This window comes from Gorilla gorilla, chromosome 4 (genome assembly GCF_029281585.2).
Source record: "Gorilla gorilla gorilla isolate KB3781 chromosome 4, NHGRI_mGorGor1-v2.1_pri, whole genome shotgun sequence".
NCBI classification, from domain to species: Eukaryota; Metazoa; Chordata; class Mammalia; order Primates; family Hominidae; genus Gorilla; species Gorilla gorilla.
The window spans coordinates 182,641,702-182,657,887 of record NC_073228.2 but is presented as its reverse complement, the minus strand read 5'-3'; the positions used below and the strand labels follow the sequence as shown (position 1 = coordinate 182,657,887).

Below are 16,186 nucleotides of genomic sequence, written 5' to 3'. Positions count from 1 at the left end.
TAAGGTGATCATATAGTTTTATTAATGTGATCTATTACATTTATTGGCTTTCTTATGTTGAACCACATTGTCATTCCTGGGATACAGCCCACTTGGTTATGGTGAATACTTTTTTTTTACATGCTGTTTGATTTTTGAATACCAAAAAAAAAAAAAAAAAGAAAGAAAAGAAATGCAGCTCCTTTAAGTCTCCTAAAGGCTGCTTCAGCCAGTGGGTTTGAAACAGTGATGGGCAGCTTCTGTGTACCTGTCCTGGGCAATCAGAAGCAGCAGTTTGCAGTCAGGACATAGAACCCTGATAAAGCGGAGGCAAGTTTCTATTGCCAAATGTGGCTCCAGCCATCTGCCCTAGAAACACAGATTACTTTCTCTACATTTGTTGGCCATGAGCCTGGGGCTGGGCAGCCACTGTTATGCTGAAGCCTGAAGTTGGTCCACATTAACTGCACTTTACCAGCTAAGCTTTTTCCGTGGTAGCTGGAAGTGTTCAAAGAGACCTCAGAGTTCTAACAGTTACTCCAGAGAGTCTTTTTTCAGTACACTATGGTTGTTGACTAGGTGGAGACACACATTTCTGGCACTTTCTACTTTGCCATCTTTCCTAATGTCACTTCTTGTTATCTTTTCATTTCTAACATTATAGGCAAATAATCAGAATTTGGTTTGGAAAATCTAACTAATTTAAATGTTTAAGGTTATCTATATAATATATATATTTCATGGATCTAAGAAGATGAACTAAATGCGTTTTTGAGGGGTTTTAGCTTTACATGGTTTTAGTTCAGCATTTTATATGATTCCATTTTCTCTTTTTTAGCATATGAGACATAATTCTTTGTTCCCACTTTTTTAGTGGTTGCTCTAGTATTTGCAACATACATCAACAATTAATCCATGCTCACTTTCAAATGACATTATCCTGCTTCCACAGTAGTTTGAGTACCTCATAGTAACAAAAGATTTCTAATTCCTAAGCGTAATGTGCTTAATGTAACTGTGTTTTTCACCTTTTTCTAAATTGTAACTTTCTCTTGCTAGCTGGACACCATATATTAAGTAAAAAGAACGGCTTTCAACATGTTGCGGTAAGACGTTGGAGAGGGGAAGCATTCCACAGTTCTGGGATGTGGTCTCAGTCTTTAAGTGAGCCTGTGCCTTTGGACTGTGCACTTCACAAGTGTGTCTCAGTCTTTCTCCCTCTCAGGTTGAACAGGGTGGCTAGAGGGAACTGGAGTTGGGTATTTCCCTTCCTCTAGGCTAGTGAGGCTCAGCTAAAACCCCAGCAGGTTAGGCTCTGGTTAATCAGTTTTCCTGAGGGCTGACCTGATTAAGAACAAAGTGCCATGTCATGTTTCAAAGTGGCCCCTTTCCCCCTCCCTGCTGGAAGTCCAGAGGGATTTTTCTCCAATATTTGCTGTGAGAACCTGGTCATGTTCCTGGAGATAAAACTCACAAAAGCAAAGGGGCCCACCTATGACTGGGCCCTCTGGAGTTTCTTGTTTTGTTTTGTTTTGTTTTGTGTTTTTTAGTAGAGATAGGGTTTCACCGTGTTAGCCAGGATGGTCTCGATCTCCTGACCTCGTGATCTGCCCTCCTCGGCCTCCCAAAGTGCTGGGATTACAGGCGTGAGCCACCGCGCCCGGCCTGGAGTTTTTAAGCCTCAGACTTTTCCACACGGAGCATGCAGCAGTTCCTCGATTGCATTTCCGGCTTCCCTACGCTGGCTGTGGCTACTGTGGGGGCCTCTGCTTGGGAGTTTATGCTCCCATATGTTATAATTCTCTGCATTCATCTATCTGTCTCTCCAGCTTTGGAGGCGGTGGTTTGTGCTGTGACTTCACTTCTCTCAGAGATCTCAGAAGAATTGTTGACTTGTCAGTTTGTTCATCTTTTTACTTGTTGTTGGGATGGAGTGTTGACTTCCAAGCTCTTGATGTGCAGAACTGGAAGCTAGAAGTTACAACTGCATTTTTCATTCAAGATTATTTCAAGTTGCTTTGCGGGCGAGACAGCTGGTTTTTCACATTGTGCTTCTTTTTCATCTTTGCAAGTGTTGTATATGAAAAGTAGTTGTCTAGTTTTACATGGTGTTTCTTTGTCATCTTTGTCCTTTTTCTATTGGGGTATTCATATCTTAACTATCAGTTTTGTGAGGTTTCTATGTTATGGAAATATATTGATCTTTATGCATTTCAGCCTTTAATGTGTGTCAGTTTCCTAGGCTTGCCAGAACAAATTACCACAGTCATGCTGGCCTAAAACAAGAGAAATTTATTCCCTCAGTTTTCTGGAAGCCAAAAGTTTGAAATCAAGGTATTGGCAGGGTGGTGCTCCCTCCAAAGGCTCTAGAGGAAAATCCCCCCTGGCTGTCTCAGCTTCTGGTGGCTCCGGACATTCCTTGGCTTGTAGCAGCATCATTCCATTCTTGTCTTTCTGTTCACTTGGCCTTAATGTCTCTGTCTGAAAATTTTCCTTCTTTTCTCTGATAAGGACATTGGTCATTGTGCTTCAGATCCACCCCAAATCCAGGAAGACCTCATCTGAAGATTCTTAAGTAAATTGCATCTGCAAACACCTTGTTCTAGAATAATAATATGACAATTTATAGTTACCAGGCTCAGGACTTGAATGTATCTTTTTGAAGGGACACAGTTCAGACCATTAGAGTATTATACTTAGATGTTATCTACTGAAGACTATAAGCTAATTAATCTGTATATTCTTCTAATACTTTCACATCTCAATCTTTACGTCAGCATGCTTTATTTAGCATTTTAATGTTGTGACTTCCGGAAGCTGAGCCTTATCGGGCCGTTCCCTTTCTTGCTCATCTTACAGCAGAAGGGACTGCTGTTAATACGTTTTATTGGTCCTTGAGACCACGGTGACAGCCAAATGTCCACAAACAGTATTGAAGACATCTGAGCCCCTTTTCAGCAGTTATAATTTTAGGAGAGACTAAGACGTGCCACTTGGAAAGATGTGATGGAGAGCGTAATTTTAAGGCACTGGCTAAATTTGCTGTGTCTGCTACAAATTTTATTGGACTCCTCAGGGGCATTTGTAGTATCCACTATTTTACTCCTAGGAAGAGACACTAATATCTGTGTTTTCAGGGGCCGTTACTCGTATTAACTTTAGGAGGTTGGTCACACTAATGGGCTGACCACCCTTGTAGAGACATTGGTGGGTAATGATAAAAGTTAAGCTGACATTTCTATCATTCTCTCATGAAACGGATACACAAGACCCACTTTGGTATCTGAACCTGTTGATGTCTGGGGCCCAGGGGTTGGGAGCCCTGATGTAATGGAACCTGAGGCCACTTTCAGCATCTGAATCCGTCGATGTGTGTGTTTTCCATGACCACGTCATAGCTTTTGGTTTGGTCAGCTGCTTATGTTTGGTTCACATGTAGTCTGGAATACAGTCAAGAGTGTATATGGTTCCTTCAAATAATACAACTTTTATATCAACTATATAATTTTCCCATAAATTTTAGTATGAGTTATGAAACATAAAACTTACTATTGCTCTGTTACTGATTCTCTCTTAAAGGAAAATGCAAGAAAGTATGTTCCGGTGAAGACCCTCAGCTCTGTTCATTTTCATGATGCAAATGCCCACAAAGGTGGTTTTGACCTGACTGACCCTGTGCGAGGAGGCACAGTCTCCTCACCAGCATAAGCACGTGGCATCAGATGCGGAGACAGTTTTGGACGTGGATGGATGTTTACACACTGAGACTCCTTCAGTGTCCCTTCAAGAAAATGTGGACACAGTGTCTCTGAAGCCTGTTAGTGACCACAGAATTAATTTCACTAATACCTTTCGGTCACCGACTCCTGAAAAGAGAACATGTGAATATCATGAGTCCGTTGAAAAAAGACAGTAAGTGGGCTTGAAAAAACAGAATAAAAGAAACACAAGTTTTCATTTTGATCAGGGTTAAAAGGCTGCCGTTAAGGAACAGCTGCCTTCCACCTGAATGAGTCACTAGCTGCTAAAACACTTCTGCTTGTCTGTAAACATGTGACTACAATTAGGTTTATATTTCTCTGAAGAAACTGTATTGTGTTATCTAAATTTGTAACGTCACATTTGAGAGACTCAGTGATTAAAAACAGCTATTTTCACTGTAGTTAAATATGCCTTTGATTCTGATTTTCAAACAAAAAGAAAACATACTTTTAGTAAAAATGTGTCTCAGAGGAGGAACACTATTACAGTTTTTCCACTTTTATTAAGTGGTTCTCTGCTCACTCCCTTTTTCCCCACCAGAATTGCGGAGGACTCAGGTATTCCTATTAACAGATAAGTTATTCCTTACCTAACCTCTTTTAAGATATACAAGCGCATAGATTCCAAGTACAAACCTTTCAAGGTAGGAAAATGTCCTTCTCAATATATTCCCGTGTTCTCATGGCTTCGATACCCAGGGAATCTTATTTAAATTGGTTCACTGGAGGCAGTACCTACAGGGTGTTTATAAGAAACATGAAAAATATGTCACAAGTTATCAGGGATGCAATTTTTCAACAAGTTCTTTGATTTGCTTCATGTCCTTTCACTTACACCTAACTTGATGAAGAAATCCAAGAACATCTAAAACGAATCATGCCCAGATTGAAGGGCCGTATTTGTCCTATCCGAACTCACATTTACGTTGCAGTAGCTGTGTTGCACTTTCATACTGTACTAGGATGTTAACATCATATTCTTCCTCACTTTTGACTGAGGCTTTTAGATAGATTCCAGCCACTTCCAGTAGGTGCTAACCACTCCCAAATTCCAAGCTTGTGGTATAAACTTTAAAAGTACATTTAGGTTTTCTCCCGAGTTCCTGACACAGAGCTTCACAAACCCTAGGAATTTCCTGAATAAGAGTGTCTTTCGTTACTCATACAAACCCCTTTGGACCATACCTGAATTTATGCCAGCAAGATGGCTCATGGATGTGGGGCGGGGAGATGGGCTGGATGGCTTCAGGATAAAGGCTGTTTGCCAGAAAAACCAATCATGTCATTAGGGGGTTGGAATTTTCGCCCTCCCAATCTCTGGGGAGAGGAAGGGGGCTAGAATTGAGCCCAGTCACATGGCCAATGATTTAAGCAACTACACCTATAAAATGAAACCAGATGAAAACTCAGCGATAAGGCTTGCAGAGCTTCCTGGTTGGTGAATCTATTGATGTGCTAGACAGACAGACCAGTTGGAGAGGGCACAGAAGCTCTGTACCCTGGACCCCTCCAGACCTTGCTGCCCTGAGTATCTCTTCACCTGGCTCTTCATTTGTATGCTTTATAATAAACTGTCATTATAACTATAAAAAAAGAGAAATAGATATTTGTACATTTTGGATAGGGTGTATATTCATGTGGGCTGTGTCAGTCTTTTAGGTTGGAATATTTAAGTGTTTTATAGTTCAGACAAAATTTCAAATATACTAGTATAGGGAGAATTGCTCAGAAATCGTACCTTTCATCAGAGTTCTAGTGGAAATGTACCTTTCTATGTCTTAGCATTTTTTTCTTTATTTCTCAGTCTCAATTATTGACTTGTTTTCACGAGCACAGCTGGCTTGTCTGCCATAAAAGAGATATTTTCATTTGGGGAAATGGATTTTTCTTTTTCCAACACATTTTGGGCAGATTTCGGTGCTGTTGGTAATTAAGGCAGTCATCTAGATAAAACAATTATGTGAGAATGTCATATCATTTTAGTTGTTACATGTGTCAACGGATAGTTTTGGAATTCTGTTTTTTAGAAATGAATCTCACACAGAATGTGGTCTATGAAAATGAAGAGGGCAGAGGGGTCATGGACCTTGCCTGTCACACATCTTTTACGGGCAAACAAAATGTGATGAGATGACTGAAGACTTGAGATCCGGTTGTAAGTATATGATGAGCACATTTGTTGTATGGTTTTCATTGTTTCTGAGGTTGCCCTACTCAGCCACATCAGATCCCTTTGGGACTATCATTGTATTCTGGAAGCTCTTCAGTTACTTTCATAGGAACCAAGGTTTGAGTGAGCTGGTCTTCATCACGGTAGAAGCCGAACCATTTGTTGAAGCAAAGCCAATGAGTGAGAAGAGCAGTCTTCTACTTCCGTGTAGACCCCATAGTATTGCAGGGCTGGAAGGGACTTTAGGCTTTGCTTGTCCACCTTAAAAATTCTGTCCTGAGCGAAAGAAATGTTCTGGTAAATGAGTCATTATAAACAGCAGCCCATTTTAGAGTAAAGGCTAAGAAGTGTGATAGAAATGATGGAAGAAAAGTGACAAAAAAGATAAATGAAACCTGAAGGGATAAGAGCATGAAAGGAAACAGTTAGGCTGCTGATCAGCATAATCTCGACAGTGAGAGTACAACCTGTCTCAGGTCTGCAGAACGGCGGGTCATGGCGTTTTGAGCTTTAGCCTGTGAAGATGCTGTGCCACCAACCGCAGGGCCTGGGCTCCTCTATAACTGGAAGGAGCCACGGTGCTCCCTGGCCTGCCAAGCCCAGCCTTATTGTGAATAGGCTCAGAAGGGGCCATAGGAGAAATTATTCTACCCACCGCTTGTACTAGGCTCTCCCAAATGTCCAGTGGTGTGGAATGACCGTGATAAGTCATGCGTTATTAGAGCCACATGCGTTTAGACACAGGAAAGGGACGGGTCCACATGAGAGTTACCATCTTTGGCTCTTCAAGCACAGGCAGCAGCAGGGACAGAGGAAGGGCGGGGCCCTGCAAGCCGGCTGCGCCTCCAATCCCCACTCTGCCTCGTGACTAATGTATTTAGATTTTCATTATAAAGTTTACACAAGTCCCTCACATTTTCAAAAACTTACTTGACTCTGGTCCTTTATGTAAATTTCAGATATGACTGGTGTATACCTCCTGTTTATTTTCCTCATATTATATGTTTTACAAAGCGACAAACATAAATTTTCTAATAGCCTGCATTTCCCGTTGCAAAATAACTCCTTTGTGTAGACCACATCTAATTCAGAAAGATAACCCGTGTAGATTCCTTTATTACATTACCTGAGTTTATACCAGCATGACTTGAATTTGTTGTATTCAGTTTATCTGATTATTTTTAAAATTTTGTCACACTCAGAGTGATACCACCAATGAGATGAGCACCACAGTTATTCAAGCCAGCCCAGCCCTGTCCGAGGAATAGGCTGTGGAAAAATTGAGAGAATTTCCATTTCAGAATATAGGAAAAGGAACATAAAGGAACATTACCATCTATGATCCCAAACGACTCTGATATGAAAAAATGACTGCAACTACTTCTCTGAGTAGCAAGCCTAAAGATGTAAAACCTAACCTTAGATCAAGTGAAGATCCTTCCTCCAAAAGTGGAGATCTGTTGGAACCCAGTGAGGTGGATTGGACGTCAAACCTCAAGAAAGTGGACCCGATCGGGCTGGCTCTCCTGAGCAAGCCAGGTCTGAGTCGTCAGACGGGGTCAGCTGCTCACACCTCCCTGTGTCCTGCCAGGAGACTGTAGATGATGATCAAAGAATCATCACTAAAGCTACGTCAACTGCAAGTTGTGAGCTCAGAGGCCGGGACCTGTTCCCAGCGGAACCATTCATGGCTCTGCAGCTGAGACGCAGAACATGGGGCTGCGGTGCCTGCACTCTTGATGTCACCCCTCCCAGCACAGCTTCCTTCAGCCAGAGGTATTGAAGAACACTCCCTTCAGCTGGAAGTGTCGCCCTGCCTCAGTGCCAGGCTGGCAGGGCCATAGCCTGTGGCTTCTCAGGAGGCCATCCCTATCCAGCTGTCACGGGAGAGCATGTGCAGAACTCTGTGGCTGTGGAATTTGGGACCAAATACCAGCTCTGGATGGATGGGCACCTCTTCCATCTGCGACCCATATTCTGATGTCTCACATCGGAACCTGCCAAGCACAGCGAAGCCTTTTCCTGTGCATTCTATTGGTACAAACTGGAAAGAAACCACGAGATTCAGGAATGACATCAGTACTGGGTGAGATGCTTTTGCTCTGTTACTGTTGTTGTTATTTCCTAGTTGAATTTTTTCAAATGACCCCACAAAGCTCGTTTGTTTCAAGGAGTTACTGGTTGGCCTTAATTTCTTGTAAGTTTTGTGCTTTGTCCTAAACTAAGACCACCACAATATATTTCTGTGCAAGGTTCCTGAAGATGGCTTAGAACACACTTAGCACCTATACAGGTGACAGGCTGCCTGCGGCTTTGTCTTCCTTACCTCTCTTTTGCTCTGTTGTTGCAGTTTTGTGATTATTTCAGCTAGGAAATGTCCAGTTTAGAGTTGAATCCTGGAGTGAGCGAGTGCTTCCAGCTTGTGAGTCTCTGGGTGTCTGTGGTGGAGAGGCAGCACTCAGGTGCGTCCGTGAGGCAGCTTCTCTCTTGCTGATGGTCATGTGCCCCCATAGCTGGGCTCGTTGCTTTTCCTGACATGGTACACATGCTACTGGGGTGCTGTATTCTCTGCCCTCCAGAGCAGCTGCGTGAGGATGGGGCAAAGATGGGTGGTAGTATTAGAATCGGCTGGGCTCTACATCTGGAAAGTCAGAGCCTCTATGGTTTTCTTTGAGGTTAAGCGGTGGCTTATGATCTGTGAGAGAAAAAAGGAAGACATGACAGTAACATGAAATAATTCAGTGCCTATAATGGTGAGTGTGATCTAATCTTCATTGTTTTTCCTGGACTGGATGGAAGCAGGAAGAAAATGTTGGCAGGCCTCTGCTGAGGCTCAGGCAGTGGCAGGGAGTCCTGCATCTGGAGCGCTTTGAACTGTGGCTCTGAGCTACAAACAGGCCGTCCCATAGACTCATTGCCATTGAACCGATTGACCTATTAGTCAGGGGTCTGGTGTCACTGGCATCGTTGACTGTGCCTTATTCTCACCGGGGAGTATCTGCCTGAGGAGTGGAAGCTTCCTCCTGCCTGCGGTGTTGGGACGGCTTCCCAGACCCGCCTTCATGTCCTCAATGCAGCCGACCCCTGGCTGCAAGTCAGCATCGGGGTCCTGAGATCAGTGTCAGTGGGGAAAAGACAGCTTTCTAGGGCGCTCTCCATTGATATAACAGTTGCACTGGGAGTCAGTGCTGGATTTCTCCTTTCTCGGGGCCAGGCTCTCCCACCCCTTTCCCCTCACACTGGCGTTGCCCTGGAATCTTCCCTCAGGCCCCATTTTGTTGTAGTGCTTATAATGTACAGTGAAATCTGAATGTTTTGTTTTTTTCTGTCATTATTTATATTTCATTGTTACTTATTTATAAAATTATACAAATTTGTTTGTAGCACTGTTACTACAATCACTGAAAGCTCAGAGGTCCTGGTCACTCTACTTGTTAATTTTGTAAAATGGGACTGAATATAAGTTACTGTCATTTATCAAAAGAGAGAAGGAGAGAACCAAGTTAATCTTGGGGCTATGCCTTCATTTGGTAAGGGGAGTCTTTTTGACCAATTTATCTGATGACTTTCTTACGTAAGATTTTGAAATAGCTGGAAATGCAGTTTTAACATGAACTCTGATTGCAAGGGTCTCTCACCTGCTCAGTTGTAGCTGCTGTAACTCTAGACTCCACACCTCCTTTCCTGGTTACAAGGACCATTTGAATGGCAGGGAGTGGGGAGGGGAATAGGGTCAGCAGCTCCTGTTTTTCAGTGTCCCGGTTTTGTGATTGCTACTTGCAAACTAGCATTGGTGGATGGGTTTAGTCTTCCCGCATGCCTCTTAGTGACCCTTGTTTACCTGGTAAAATAAGGTGCCCTCCCCCTCCCCTTTCCTGGCTTTTCCCCTCTGCTTTCAGATCGTCGGCTTAGGTGAAAAGCAGGTGATTGAAGGAAAGGGTTGAGGGTGAAAGGTGAGCTGTGAAGACTTTTTAGGGACACCCAGGAGTCTGTGAATGAAGCGGTGCTGTCTTTGGCAGTGGGGAGTAGAAGAGAAGATCCCCATTGAGAGAGACAAGGGAGAGGTGGCCAGAGTTGTGTCATCACAGTTGGGGTGGGGTGGGGCTGTGAGACCTCAGCGATTAGCCTGTCTGTCCCCACCACGCTGTGTATTGATGTTTCTCATTCACCTTTTCTTTTTTTTCCCAGAAACTACTAGTTCACTTTGTCAGCTGTTAAGATACATTTCTTCGTTTCTTCTCCAGGCCCATGAATTCTGGGCCCTCAAATCATAAGTGAACATCAGCTTACAGTCAGAGCTCTCTTGTCAAGAGTACTGAGCTTGCTTGTGTGACCCTTGGTTAAAGCACACTCTGCCCTGAGGCACGCTTGGCGTATCCCCCTGCCTGGGTTACGGAATTCTTTTGTGTGCTCAGTCAGCTGTTAGGGCCTTACAGAAGAAAAGAGTCCTGCCTGCAGCAGCGCGAATGCCTGTGCCTGGACGGCTTGCCCGCAGCTTCCCTGGGCTGGCTCCTGGGAATTCCCAGACTTCTTATGAACAGTGTTCCGGTAGCACCACGGCTGCTCCCACCCCCTGTGCAGATGGCATTGTGATCGTCTCTTTCCCTGTCTATATCCTTCTCTGGAGCATAAGCTCTAAGGGTGGGAATATGGTATCCGCAGCACCTAGCTCTGTCTTTTGGACAAATAAAATATGTAGAAAATCATTACCAAAATAATTAGATCAAGGACCTTCAATTTGGATTGCTTTCTCTGTTAGGATCTGGAAAATATTTGTGCAGCCATTTGGGCCTCAGTGTGAAGTGGTGTTAAAAGGTGAAGTCCATTCTAGCTAGCATTTGGCTACCTCTGCCACTCTCCCTGTTACTGTGGGGAGTCCGGTTATGAAGGTGATAACTTGTAAACGAGTCTTTGTCCTACTTGGCAGCTTTCTCCCCAGCCCCCATTTCCCCCTTCATGGTCAGAGTGTGGGATGGAGACAGATGGGTTGGTTCCGTCGTCTAGAATGTTCAGCTGATGTTGGTGTCTCCTGTGAGCTTAGCAGGACTCTTCTGGCAGGTGCAGAGCTCTTACATGTACTTAGCTCGGGTTTAATTTCTCTGTAGTTCAAATCTTCTGAATCATTACTCATGAGAGATGGTTGTAGATCTGAAGTTTCTCCTACAAGGAGAATTATACATCCTATCATTTTTTTCGTGGGTGTCACACAGCTATATTGTTACATATGTTTAGGTTTAGGATTGTTTTGCCTTCTGTGTGGAATGATTCATTTTTAAGTAATTCTTGGTCAGACATAGCGACCCATAGCGACATAATTCCAGCACTTAGGGAGGCCAGGAGCTTTAGACCAGCCTGAGCAACCCAGTGAGACTCTGTCTCTAAAAAAAGTTTGAAAAATCAGCCAGGCGTGGTGGCCCAGGAGGTCCAGGCTGCAGTGAGCTAGCATTGTACTGCTGCGCTCCAGCACTGGCGACAGAGCAAGGGTCTAACCCTAAACAAACTTTAAAAGTAATAAAATAAAGAAATAGGCCGGGCGCGGCAGCTCACGCCTGTAATCCCAGCACTTTGGGAGGCCGAGGCGGGTGGATCACGATGTCAGGAAATCGAGACCATCCTGGCTAACACGGTGAAACCCCGTCTCTACTAAAAATACCCCAAATTAGCCGGGCGCGGTGGTGGGTGCCTGTAGTCCCAGCTACTCGGGAGGCTGAGGCAGGAGAATGGTGTGAACCCGGGTGGCAGAGCTTGCAGTGAGCCGAGATCGCGCCACTGCACTCCAGCCTGGGCGACAGAGCGAGACTCCGTCTCAAAAAATAAATAAAATAAAATAAAATAAAGAAATAAAAATTCTCTTTATCCCTTTTGTCTCAGACCCAATTTTGTCTGGTGTTAATATTGTGCATCATCTTTCTTTTCTTTTTTCTTTTTTTTTGAGACAGAGTTTCCTCTTTTTGCCCAGAATGGAGTGCAATGGCACAATCTCACTCACTACAACCTCCACCTCCCGGGTTCAAGAGAGTCTCCTGCCTCAGCCTCACAAGTAGCTGGGATTACAGGCGTGTGCCACTGCGCCCGGCCCATCTGTTATTTTCTTTACGAGTTTCCTTGTGTATCTATTTCCATCATTTTGTTTTCAGTCTTTAACATCTACTTTAGTTGACTATACCTTAAAAATTTAGCCAAAATTTTTCCTTTTGTTTCTTCCTTCCTTTTCTGCCTCCTCTTGGATTATATTTTCCTTTGTCCTTCCTTTGCATTACTTTGGACATTATGTGTTTCTATTTCTACTCACTTCATATTGCTTACTCAAATCTAAAGTGAATCAAGAGCTCTGTTCTATTTTCAAACAACACAGTCAGCTTTCTTCATTTAAATGCTCATCTTTTCCTTCCGTATTACCTTTGACCAATATTTTAGTTCTAAATGGCTTTTGAAACCCCAACATTAAAAAAGTTTTACAATAGCAAAGACTTGGAACCAACCTAAATGTCCAACAACAGTAGACTGGATTAAGAAAATGTGCCACATACACACCATGGAATACTATGCAGCCATAAAAAATGATGAGTTCATGTCCTTTGTAGGGACATGGATGAAACTGGAAACCATCATTCTCAGCAAACTATCACAAGGACAAAAAACCAAACACCGCATGTTCTCACTCATAGGTGGGAATTGAAACAATGAGAACACATGCACACAGGAAGGGGAACATCACACACCGGGGACTGTTGTGGGGTGGTGGGGGAGGGGGGAGGGATAGCATTAGGAGATATACCTAATGCTAAATGACGAGTTAATGGGTGCAGCACACCAACATGGCACATGTATACATATGTAACAAACCTGCATGTTGTGCACATGTACCCTAGAACTTAAAGTATAATAATAAAATAAAAAATTAAAAAATTAAAAAGTCTATTAAAACAATTTTACAGATTGATGGAGCTATTTGTACTTGTTCATGCTCAGCATCGCTTCATGAATCTTCTGCTTTTTCTTCTGTTGTAGACTTTATGATCTGTATTTGAAACGAATCGTTGTGTAGTTGATTTCAGATTTCTGTTTCTTGAGGCACTAATGTTTCCACCAGTTACTTTTGTTGAATCTTCCTGACTTTCTTTGAGTGGATTCCATTTTTTTGGTATTTAAAAATGTTTCATGCAAGTTCACATTGATTGAGGCTGCTTTTCTGCTTTAGGAATCCCATGTGTCCTGCTTTTTGGAAATGTCCCTAGAGGATACTTTGCAGAAATGCTGGAGGCACTGAAAGCCTTCGTGATTTTTAGCCTGGGGCTCCCATGCCTGGTGGGGCCTTGGCCCAGGCCTTCATGTTCCTGTTAACAACCTTCGATGCCACCCACCTCTGGACAGGTTCCTTGTTATCCCCACAGACATGCGATCAGACTTTTTTTCAGTTTTCTTTTTATTTCTAGAAAGAATGCTTCTTTGACTTTTATGTATAGAATTCAAATTTCATTTTAGCCTCTCCCTGTCCACAACAAGAAGTCACACCACAACAAGCTTGAAGTCACATCGATTGTTCTCTGGAAGGTATTAAAGCTTTACCACCTTGAGGGTCAATCTGGACCCCAGACTTTTCTGAGCCACCATGGAAGTCAGCTCCCTCTTGCCAGGCGGCCTTTGATTTCCCTTTATTTTATGGTTGTATAAGGCAAAGCAAAATGTGTGTGTGTTAAATATATTCAGCCCTGTGTATCTGTGGGTCCTGCATCCTCACATTCTACCAAGCTTGAATCAAAAATATCCACATCCCCTCATAAAAAAGATGGTTGCATTTGTACTGAACATGTACAAGCGTTTCTTCCTTGTTACTGTTCCCTACACGATAATGTATAACAACTATTTACGTAGCATTTGCACTCTATTAAGCATTGTGAATAATCTAGGAATGATTTGAAGTATGAAGGAGAATGTGCCTAGGCTGCAGGCAGGTACTGTGCCATTTCATGTCAGGGACTTGCCCAGATTGTGGTGTCCAGTGGCGTTCCCATGTCTTCAAATATTTCCATATGTGGAGGTCTCAGGGTCTCAGTTATGTTGGTCACCCCTGATTAAGGAAGTCAGTTCTTCATGATCATAGGCACTTTTTGGAAGCTTTAAATACGTCTATTGTGATATATTTTAAACATTTTTAAATAAAATCGGAAAATGTGAAGATACTAGTGGTATTTTTGAAAAGAATGGAGAAGTCGTTATTCTAAGAGTAGGACTCATTGTTAAAACTTTCTAATAATAGAGGGGAGGTCTATGTAATTTATACAATTGTCACTTCATCTCAAGATTAAATAGCCTTTTCCAGGAGGCAGCAGCTTAATTCTCTGGTCCATTTGGGTATATAGATGACCTCAAAAAAAGAATTTAACATTTATCTTTGTAGAAAATAAGCAATTGGAAAGTTCTCCTTAATCCTGACTCTTAATTTATGGCTAGAAATGGCATTGATATGAACATAAGGAGTGCTATTTATTAATATATTGCTTTTCATAAATCAGTTCCTTTTTTGTAATTAGGTAGAAACAGAACAGAAAGCCATTCTTGATTTTGGTGACTGGAGTTGTGGAGGCTGGAAGTCTCTGCCAATAAAAGCACTGAACCGGACACACACCACTTACCAATCAAGTTGATTCTCAATGTTGTGAGTATGAATGTACAGAAAAAAATGCTGTTCACAGAATACATTCTATGAACTGAACTATTTTTGTTAAAGATTTTGTTAACACAGTTCATGTTCTTATTGCTATTGGCTTTACTGACACTGAGTCTTCTCTTTCGGAACAGAGCACCGTGGCCTGGCAAGATCGGACGTTTTCCGAGGAACCCGGCTGAGCTCCTGTGAGAGCTGCTCCCTGCACTGATGTGGTCCCTTGGCTGGCAGGCTGCTCTGTGATCAACCAGGTGACACCTGCCTGTTATGAGGGACAGGTAGGAGAGGATGGGCTTTCCATCAAAACAAACAAACAAACAAAAGTAAGTTTTTCAAACTCCTTTTCTTTCATTCAGATTTCCTCTTAATACTAGTATATATTAATTTTTAAATTTTTATTTCATAAGGTCCAGAATTTCTGATAATATCACTTCTTTTCCAGAGTCCCAAGAAGGAACTCGGCTCTTCAGGTATGATGTTTATGTTTTCTGGGAATTGCTTTTCTGTGTATCTAAATAGACTACAAATTTGAGACTGATTTCCTCTGTCAGTACATGTGAATACTTCCAGTCATCTGTCAAGTATCTTCTGTTGTTCTGACAATGAGGCAGATGCCTGCTGTTTTGGGTCAAACCTAGGTGAATGTGCATGACCACAGCAAGTACCACTGAGGACCTATTGGGATATTTTCTCTAAATTGATCTCATCTCATTTACCAGTTGGATGTGCTCTTGCTTTTTCTGCTCCTCCACTCATTTCCAGTCCTATTTTAATTCTTTAAAAAATCTTCTTGCCTACATTTTTCTGTGGCCCCTAAGGACATTGTGTTGGACTGCTGATGGCGTGTACAATTCAATAAGTGTCTGGTCTCTGAACTAAAAGCACAACCCTTTTGAATTTTAGAGATTCAGGACTCAGGAGAAGACTTCGTGGTGACAGTTGACGTAGAAGTTGACAGCCCAAACCCCACACCAGTTCTTAGAAGTATTGATCTCCAAGAAAGAGCAGAAAGAGCTACAACTCCTGCTCCCAGGGACTTACAGGTACCCTCAGTCCTCCCCTCTGCCTTCATTGTCTTGCATTCAGACTGATGTCGCTTTCATGGTGACAGATTGTTGAAAGGTTTGTCTCACTCCATCTTCTAGATGATGCATTTGGTGGCCGTCGTGGCTCCATCCACAAAACAGACCTTACCTCTGAGAAACGCTGGGAAAGTTGTAGTTTATTTAGATATCAACCTATGAATTATTGTCAAAGCACCATAAAGTAGTCTTTCCTGAGACTGTGAGGGTTCCCTGCCTTCTGAGGGTCCCGGTGCTGCCTGCCCCTTCAGGGTGTCCTGAGGACCAGGTGATGGAATCACTGAGAGTTTTAAACACTGGCTGTTTCTCTAGGGTGAGGTGTATGCTATGGTGCTCTCGGTGTAGACTCCAATGTCTTGAATGTGAAAAGCCAGTTCTAGATTGATTTCTGAAAAATGTGCATGTCAGCTTGTCGCTGGAATTGGGGAAGAGTCACCCACACACTTTGACCTCTTTTCTGAGACCCGAAGGTGAGTGAGAGTATGTTAGTGACAGGAAATCGGGGGTGCAGTTTGTGGGACATCAG

At 42.8% G+C, this 16,186-nt stretch overlaps 1 long non-coding RNA gene across 3 annotated transcripts in view; it reads left to right on the top strand.

Annotated features, from left to right (window-relative positions):
* The window catches only part of LOC101137455 (uncharacterized), a 29,945-nt gene that overhangs the window by 10,441 nt on the left and 3,318 nt on the right, over positions 1–16,186 (top strand). Inside the window, exons 3-9 of one of the 3 annotated variants that reach the window (XR_010134021.1) lie at positions 3,559–3,891; positions 5,768–5,895; positions 7,113–7,996; positions 14,445–14,569; positions 14,713–14,901; positions 15,021–15,048; positions 15,482–15,621. This is a non-coding gene — a long non-coding RNA (uncharacterized lncRNA). The remainder of the gene's footprint in view (positions 1–3,558; positions 3,892–5,767; positions 5,896–7,112; positions 7,997–14,444; positions 14,570–14,712; positions 14,902–15,020; positions 15,049–15,481; positions 15,622–16,186) is intronic. The other 2 variants (XR_010134022.1, XR_008679635.2) reach the window with 2 other exon arrangements.